This window comes from Suncus etruscus, chromosome 11 (assembly GCF_024139225.1).
Source record: "Suncus etruscus isolate mSunEtr1 chromosome 11, mSunEtr1.pri.cur, whole genome shotgun sequence".
Lineage (NCBI taxonomy): Eukaryota > Metazoa > Chordata > Mammalia > Eulipotyphla > Soricidae > Suncus > Suncus etruscus.
Genome location: NC_064858.1, coordinates 61,467,595 through 61,476,041, shown reverse-complemented (window position 1 = coordinate 61,476,041; position 8,447 = coordinate 61,467,595). Strand labels below are relative to the sequence as shown.

Below are 8,447 nucleotides of genomic sequence, written 5' to 3'. Positions count from 1 at the left end.
GGGATCGAACCGCGGTCCGTCCTAGGCTAGCGCAGGTAAGGCAGGCACCTTACCTTTAGCGCCACCGCCCGGCCCCACACCCTCTTCTAATCCCGAGGAAAGAAGAATTTCTACACCGTGGTGCTGGTCCACAGGAGTAAAAGGATGAACACCACTGGTTGGTCTGCCTTGGGAGGCTGCAGGTATGCAGACGGTATGAAGAACAGACCCTATTCTGCAGGTTTAAAGAGGTTGGAGAGGGGCCAGACTGAAAGCACAGTTGGTTTGCATCTCCCTGATGATTAGTGATGTGGAGCATTTTTCATGTGCCTTTTTGCCATTTGTATTTCTTTTTTGTCAAAGTGTCTATTCATTTCTTCTCCCCATTTGATGGGGTTAGATGTTTTTTTCTTGTAAAGTTCTGTCAGTGCCTTGTATATTTTGGATATTAACCCCTTATCTGATGGGGTTAACTACAAAACAACTATGAAGTACCATCTCACACCACAGAGATTGGCACACATCACAAAGAATGAGAATAAGCAGTGCTGGTGGGGATGTTGAGAGAAAGGAACTCTTATTCACTGCTGGTGGGAATGCCATCTTGTCCAACCTTTATGGAAATCGATACGGAGATTTCTCCAAAAGCTGGAAGTTGAGCTCCCATACGATCCAGCTATACCACTCCTAGGGATATATCCTAGGAACACAAAAATACAATACAAAAATCCCTTTCTCACACCTATATTCATAGCAGCATTATTTACAATAGCCAGACTCTGGAAACAGCATAGATGTCCCTCATTAGATGAATGGTTAAAGAAACTATGGTACATATACACAATGGAATATTATGCAACCATCAGAAGAGATGAAGTCATGAAATTTTCCTATACATGGATGTATATGGAATCTATTATGCTGAGTGAAATAAGGCAGACGGAGAGAGACACAGAATGGTCTCCCTCATCTATGGGTTTTGAGAAAAATGAAAAACTTTTGTGTAATGATTCTCAGAGACAAAATAGAGGAGGACTGGAGAGTTCAGCTCCTGACATGAAGCTCACCACAGGGATAGTTTAGTGCAATCACAGAAATAATTACACTGAGAACTATCATAACAAAATCTGACTGAATGAGGGAAGTAGAAAGCCTGTCTAGAGTATAGGCCGGTGTGGGGTGGGGAGAAGGACACTTGGGATATTGGTCATGGGAATGTTGCACTGGTGAAGGATTATATATATATATATATATATATATATATATATATATATATATATACATATATATACATAATCAAAAAAGAAAAGAAAAGATAAGGTCTCCCAATTCTTACCACAGCCTGTGTTCTTTACACTGACTGTATAGAAAGAGGAGGTACAGTAAATGCACCCCATATACACCTCAACACAGGCCCTTGTTTGGTCTGTATTGTGAATTGGGGGACAAAAGAACAAGAAAAAAAAAGAAAGCACAGTGGGTAAGATGTTTGCCTTACATCTGGCCCACCTGGGTTCAATCCCAAAATCCCATAGGGTCCCCTGAGCACCACCAGGAGTAATTCCTGAGTGTAGAGCCAGGAGCAACCCCTGAGTATTACAAGGTATGGCCCCCCAAAAAAAAGGTTAGAGAAGATAGCACAGCAAGTAGAACACTTGCCTTGAAAACGACTAACCCAGTTTTTACCCCAGCACATGAGTACCACCAGGAATGAGCCCTTAGTATTTTCAGGTGTGACCCAAAGACTTCAAAAAGGGGTCCGGGCGGTGGCACTAAAGGTAAGGTGCCTGCCTTGCCTGCGCTAGCCTTGGACGGACCGCGGTTCGATCCCCCGGTGTCCCATATGGTCCCCCAAGCCAGGAGCAACTTCTGAGCACATAGCCAGGAGTAACCCCTGAGCGTTACCGGGTGTGGCCCAAAAACCAAAAAAAAAAAAAAAAAAAAAAGACTTCAAAAAGGCCAAGTTTGGGGAACTGAAGATATAGTACAGGTGTTAAGGTACTTGCCTTGTAGACAGTTATCTCAGTTCCATTCTCTGAGCCTTACTAGAAGGGACCCCTAAGCACAGAGCCAGGAGTAAGTCTTGAGCACAGCTTGATGCAACTCAACTCATCCCACTCCACAAAAACAAAACAAACAAAACAAAAGATTGAAGAACTCTGGACTAAAGGATAAGCTAGGATTTAAAAAGGGCACTGCAAGGACACACCACACACACACACACACACAAATACACACACACACACACACACACACACACACACGTTGGATCTCTATTTTGGAGAGCCACACCCAATAATGCTCAGCAATTGCTCCTGGCTCTGCAGTCCTTGAGTGAAAGGCAAATGCCTTTACCCACTATACAATCTCTCTGTCCTCCTCTTTTTAATCCAAAGAACTTGGAACAGTTACCTACAAAGCTTTCAGGGAGCAGAAATTACTGCTCAATGAATAGCCTTTAAAGCTAAAAGATCAAAATAACAGCAGCAGCAGCATAAAAAATGACCATACCCAGACTCCCCTGCAGCCAGAGAACCCAAAGTGAAAGCAATAGATGAACAGTAGGTATGGATTAGGGAGAAAGCACACACCTTAACACCTCAACTTGAGACTTCAAGTTCAATCGCCAGCTGTTCCAGGCATGACCCCCAAATACCATAAAGCCAACAGGAAGTAATGGACACCCATATTCTGCCCTCTGCTGTGCTACTCTCTCCCAGCCTTCCCAGAGGCCAGATACAGGCATCAGGTGGACCACCCCAGTGGGAGGAAGAGGACTCCCAAGGCAGGAAGGGCAGTGCCAAAGATGGAAAAAACATGGGGCTGGAGAGATAGCATGGAGGTAAGGTGTTTACCTTGCATGCAGAAGGTCGGTGGTTCTAATCCCATATGGTCCCCCAACCCTGCCAGGAGCGATTTCTGAGCATAGAGCCAGGAGTAACCCCTGAGCACTGCCAGGTGTGGCCCCTCCCCCCCAAAAAAAGTCAAACAAAAAAAAAAGATGGAAAACACAGGCACCAAGGTAGCAGGGCACTGACCATAAGCTGCCTGTTGGAGAAAAACCTGCACTCAGCATCTTTCCATCACAAGTCTGTCTGTCTGCCCACAGTGAGAAGGAAACTGAGCCAGGGCAGGGCTCATAAATTGTCTTGCACAGATTCAATCCCCAGCACCCCAACAGATCTCCTGAGTCACACCAAGAGTGATCCCAGAGCACAGAGCCAGTAGTAAACCCTAAGTACCACAGGGTGTGTGTGGCCCACAAAGCAAAGTGACAAACTACCTTAAGTTTCTTCCTTATCTTCATCCTCCAGAAAGGATTTGGTGTCATACCCAGCAGTGCTGATGGGGACAGTGAGGTGACAGGAATTTAACCAGCACAGGACACCTGCAAGGCTCTTGCAGGGGTCTCAAACTCAATTTACCTGGGGGCCGCAGGAGACAAAGTCGGGGTGATCCTTGAGTGCAAAGTCAGTAGTAAGCCTTGAACATTGGGGGTATGACCCAAACAACTAAAACAAAACAAAACAAAAAAAGATTCCTCTAGGGCAGGGCCACAAAATGTTGTATGTAGGGCCGCAAACGGCCTGCGATAACCTAAGGCTTAGGTTCTGTACCTTCTCTTCAGTCTTGTTTTGAACATCCCCACTGACATCCTGAAAAGGAAGGTGGTCAGGGCCTCTCCTACAGTATGCAAAGAACAAAACTTAGCAACAGCACCCAAATGGCCACAAACCACTGTCAAGTGGATGGAACAGTGACAGGTATCATCACCCTTGATCTCCAAAGAATTAAGTCACAGTGGTTTTCTCTAGGTATCAGGGTTGGGGGGACCCGCTGCCTTCAGCCCCCCACATTTAAAGTGCTGTCTTTGTTATTGCTATTTGCTTCTTTTTTGGTTATTTTCTTTGGGGGTGCTTAGCAGATTCACTATTGCAGGAGCTCCAAGCTTGATACTGACACTAATTGACCGTATCCAACTGAACAGAAAACCTAAAAGCCAGCTAATTTAAACCATGCTCACTTCCCTTTGGCTGCTTCTTCCACACAGCAACATGGATGGGATTCCTGAGTAGCATTCACTTAAAAAAAAAAAAAAATGGGAGGGACAATTCCAGAATTCTTGCAATGAAGGCAGGGACTTCAGCCCTGGGATTGCAGCATGATATAAACACACCCTTTTTCCCCTAGTATTAATTCTGAGGTGATCTCATAAAATCTGGTAGAAATTGTGGGGGCCAAAAGTGAGTCTCAACATATCCCTAATGCTCTAATATTAGAATTTCTGTATTTTGTTTCACTCCAAAATTCAGAACAAATGACTTCCCAATCTTGTTTTTTTCTTTATTTTTTTTCTGTTTTTGGTCCATACCTGGCAGTATTCCAGCCTCATCACTGCCTTCTCAAACCCTACCACTATCCCTGTTTTGTATCAAAAAAATAACACAACTTCAAGGATTTGTTTTAGGGGTCAAAGTGATAATATAGTAGGTTGCACACAGTCAACTTGGGTTCAATTGCCACCTCTCCCAAGCCCACCAAGAGTGAACCCTTAGTGCAGAGCCAGAAGTAAGCTCTAAGAACAGCCAACCCCAATATAAACAAAAATGTTTTATAAAAATACTTATTGGAGAAACAGAGAGAGTACAAGAGGTAAAATACTTGCCTTGCATGTAGTCAATCTCAGTGTCTCCAGCACCACAGCATTACTAGCAGTGACCCCTGAGGAAGTGTGTCCATGCATGTGAATGTGCATGTATGAATATGTACATCTGTGCAAAAGTGTGCATTGTAGGCATGTTTGAGTTTATTTGTGTGTAGGTATTCCTGTGAGGGTACATATGCACATTTGTGTGTATTGTATGACTATGTCCCTGAGTATGTATGCATGGGTATGTATGTATTAGCACATGTATAACTATAAGCAGCATCATTTTTGCAAAAGGAAAGATACAGTCATGAGTTAGGATGGGTTTTTGCTTTTTTCTCCTCCAACCCACACTTCCTGTTTAGGGGGGGCCTGTCCACCCCCCCCCCATGGCTAAGAGTATCATCAAGATACCACTTCCTGCAGAGGCTCCTCTCGCCTGATCATTACCTAATTAAATAGGCAAATATACACCCAGTACCCCACAGCCTGGTCCCTTCACCCCTAAACTTTCAGATTCTGCAGGCCACAATGCGGAGAGCTGAGTACCCTCAGTCCAAGCCAAAAACAGCAGGCAGAGCAAGGTACAAAACTTCCCAGCTCTCCCACCCTCAGAGTCTCAGCTGGGCCATCTCAGAAGAGCCCCAAGAGAAGGCCCCAAGCCCCCAAGCACCATGCAGTTCCTGCCTCTAAGCTGCACCTGGCAAGAAGCTGCTCTAGCAAAACATCCCAGCAACTATGCACTTAGAGGGGAAAGAGACTGTGGTGTGAACGAGCAGCAACCCCACCCTGAGATCCTCTCCTCAGTAACTTGGATTACACCACCCCTGGGGTGTAGGGGCAGGGTGCAGCCCACGAAACAATGTTAAGACCCCAGCAGGCACGGTGCCTGTCCTAGGGCTTCCAACCAATTGGGTCAGTGGTTCAAGACCAGAGGATTGGGGATGAGTTGCTGCACAGGAGTACGTGGGGGGCTGCACCCAACCCATGGTGCTAAGATTTACCAGGTTACCCCAGCACTCTTCCGGGGCTTCACCAGAGATACTGAGGAACCATGTGCTACTGGGAATCATCCCAGGGTTAGCTCCATGTAAGGCAAGTGCCTTAACCGCTATGTTACTTCTGCTGTCTAGCACTGTTACCTTAAATTAACTGCAAAAACTTCTCTGAGTCCCAACTTATGTGAAGGTGAGGACAGGGGCCCTCAGACCTCACAAGCAAACACTAGAGGTGCAGATAAACAGATGTCACTAAATAAACTCTCTGGGGCTCCCACAAGGCCACAAATAAAGAAAACTCGACAGCAACACAATGAAGGAAGGCTGACTATCTTCCCTGAAACTCCTTCTAACTTTCTGTTTCATCCATTGAAACACACAAGTCTTCCACAAATGCTAGTTTTACTGTGTGACTGAGATGTGTCCCTGCAGATCTGTTGGAAGCTTTCCAGGAGACTCTAATCAAATCTGGACCAAAATCCAACAGAAGAGAGCATCAAGCTGAGATGGGATATGGACAACAGCTTCAATACAAGTGGCTATGATGGGCGAGTGGGCGAGTCTAACTTTTATACACTGCTGGTTACATACGGAGATACCATTTTCAAGAAAGCATTTGATGCACTTAACAAAAGCCTTCTAAAGTTTATAAGCTGTACATTCCCTGCCTGACAACTTACTTCAAAGAAACTTCAAAGCAGGGCCAGGGAGATAGCTCAAGGACTGGAGCACAAGGTTTGCCTGTGGAAGCACTGACAGCTCCCACACCCCTAAGTACCAACCAGAATGGCTCCCACAGAAAGCATAAAGGGCGAGGATGACACTAACATGCCTCACATGGACAGAGCCCTGCATTCATTCGCTGGTAGCGATCCCACCCCACCCCCAAGAAAGAAATTCAGAATAAAGATTTCTAAATAAAATGAAGCAATTATTCAAAAGAGAAAAATCTTCATGCATACCCTATAAAAAAGAAGACTGGAGAGATAGTTAAGCAGATATGGTCACCTGGGTTTGATCTCTGATGCCTCTTATAGTCTCTAAAGCCCCACCAAGAGTGATTCCTGATCACAGAGGCAAGAATAAGCCCTGAACACCACTGGGTGGGTCCACAAACAAAAAGAAATAATAAAACTATAAAAGAGGGGGACTAACTTCCATCTGTATGGTATCCATATGATGAATTAATCTGGTTTGCAAAACAAAATGTATGGCATGGGAAATACCCTTGATTTAGGATGTACGTACACATGCAAGTGTGTGTGTGTGTGAGTGTGTGTGTGTGTGTGTGTGTGTGTGTGTGTGTGTGTGTAAAACTAGCAGTTAACAGAGATCCTTCCTGAATGACAGGATAATGCTGGGAGTGGGTCCCGTGTGTGTGTGTGTGTGTGTGTGTGTGTGTGTGTGTGTGTGTGTGTGTGTGTGTAAAACTAGCAGTTAACAGAGATCCTTCCTGAATGACAGGATAATGCTGAGAGTGGGTCCCCTTTTGTAAATTTTATTATAAATAAACCCAAGTTGAGCTGGATGATAGTACAGCTGGTAGAGTTCTTGCCTTCATGCTGCCGGTCAGGGTTCGATCCCAGGTATCCCATAAACTCCCCAAGCCAGGGGCCAAAGAGATAGCATAGCAGTAGGGCATTTGCCTTGCACGTAGCAGATTCAGGAAGGACAGTGGTTCGAATCCTGGCATCGCATATGGTCGTGATGGAGAAGTCTGGGGATGTCACCAACTGGGGATGTCACCAACCTTGCTCCAATAAACCATTTGCAGAGAATGTCAGCCCCGCAGAGCACAGCCAGTTCCCACAACATGTCACATTCCCAGCACACACAGAAGACTTTCTCTCTGTGCAAGTTCAGTAAGTGAATGAATGACTAGAGTCCAGCTCCAGTGCTCTTCCTCTGTGAAGTACCCTGACCTCCCCCTTAGCTAATTGCTCCCTTCTCTCTAGCCACCGATCACCACCGATCTCACAGAGCATGACAGCTAACAATTATAGGTCGGTTTAGCACTTGCTCAATTGCAAGCTGCCTGAATGCTTGAGCTCAGTCTTGTTTAGATTTGTCTCTGGAGCTGGATAAATAAATGCTTGGTCAATAAGTGTTAGAAGAATGAAAGGAATGATGCAGAACTGTCCATTTTCATATTGATGAAGTGTGAGGAGAACCTGCATTGGAAGTGAACCCTGATGCTAAGTGTGTTCTATTCTGGAACTGCAGCGGCTCTTTGAACAGTATCAACCAACAAAGTTACTGCTGGCTTTAGACTGGATTTTGTTGTTTTTGTTCGGCTTGGAGGTCACACCTAGAAATGCTCAAGGGCTATTCTTTTAGCCTTGAAATTCATGGATCGGCAGGATTAACATCATTAAAATGGCAATATTCCCCAAAACATTATACAGATTTAATGAAACCCCTCTAAAGATACTCATAACATTCTTCAAAGAAGTGGATCAAACACTTTTGAAATTTTGGAATAATAAACACCCTCGAATAGTTAAAGCAATCCTTGGGAAAAGTAATATGGGAGGCATTACTTTCCCCAACTTTAAACTGTATTACAAGCAACAGTTATCAAAAGAGCATGGTATTGAAATAAAGACAAGAGCCTCAGATCAGTGAAATAGGCTTGAGTACTCAGAGAATGCTCCCCAGACATACAATCACCTAATTTTTTATAAAGGAGCAAGAAACCCTAACATAAATGGAGCAAGGAAAGCCTCTTCAACGAGGGGTGTTGGCACAACTGGCTAGCCACTTGCAAAAAACTGAACTTAGACCCCAGCTAATATCATGTATGAAGGTAAAATCCAAATGAA

General features: G+C 44.7%; 1 protein-coding gene and 1 non-coding gene across 3 annotated transcripts in view; one reads left to right on the top strand and one right to left on the bottom strand.

Moving 5' to 3' along the window:
• Window positions 1-8,447, bottom strand: part of CHST11 (carbohydrate sulfotransferase 11) — a 232,233-nt gene that overhangs the window by 190,849 nt on the left and 32,937 nt on the right. The gene's annotated exons all lie outside the window — the stretch shown is intronic.
• On the top strand, window positions 1,299-1,430 carry LOC126023181 (small nucleolar RNA SNORA51). Its single transcript, XR_007500386.1, has one exon. It is a non-coding gene; the product is annotated as a small nucleolar RNA SNORA51 (small nucleolar RNA).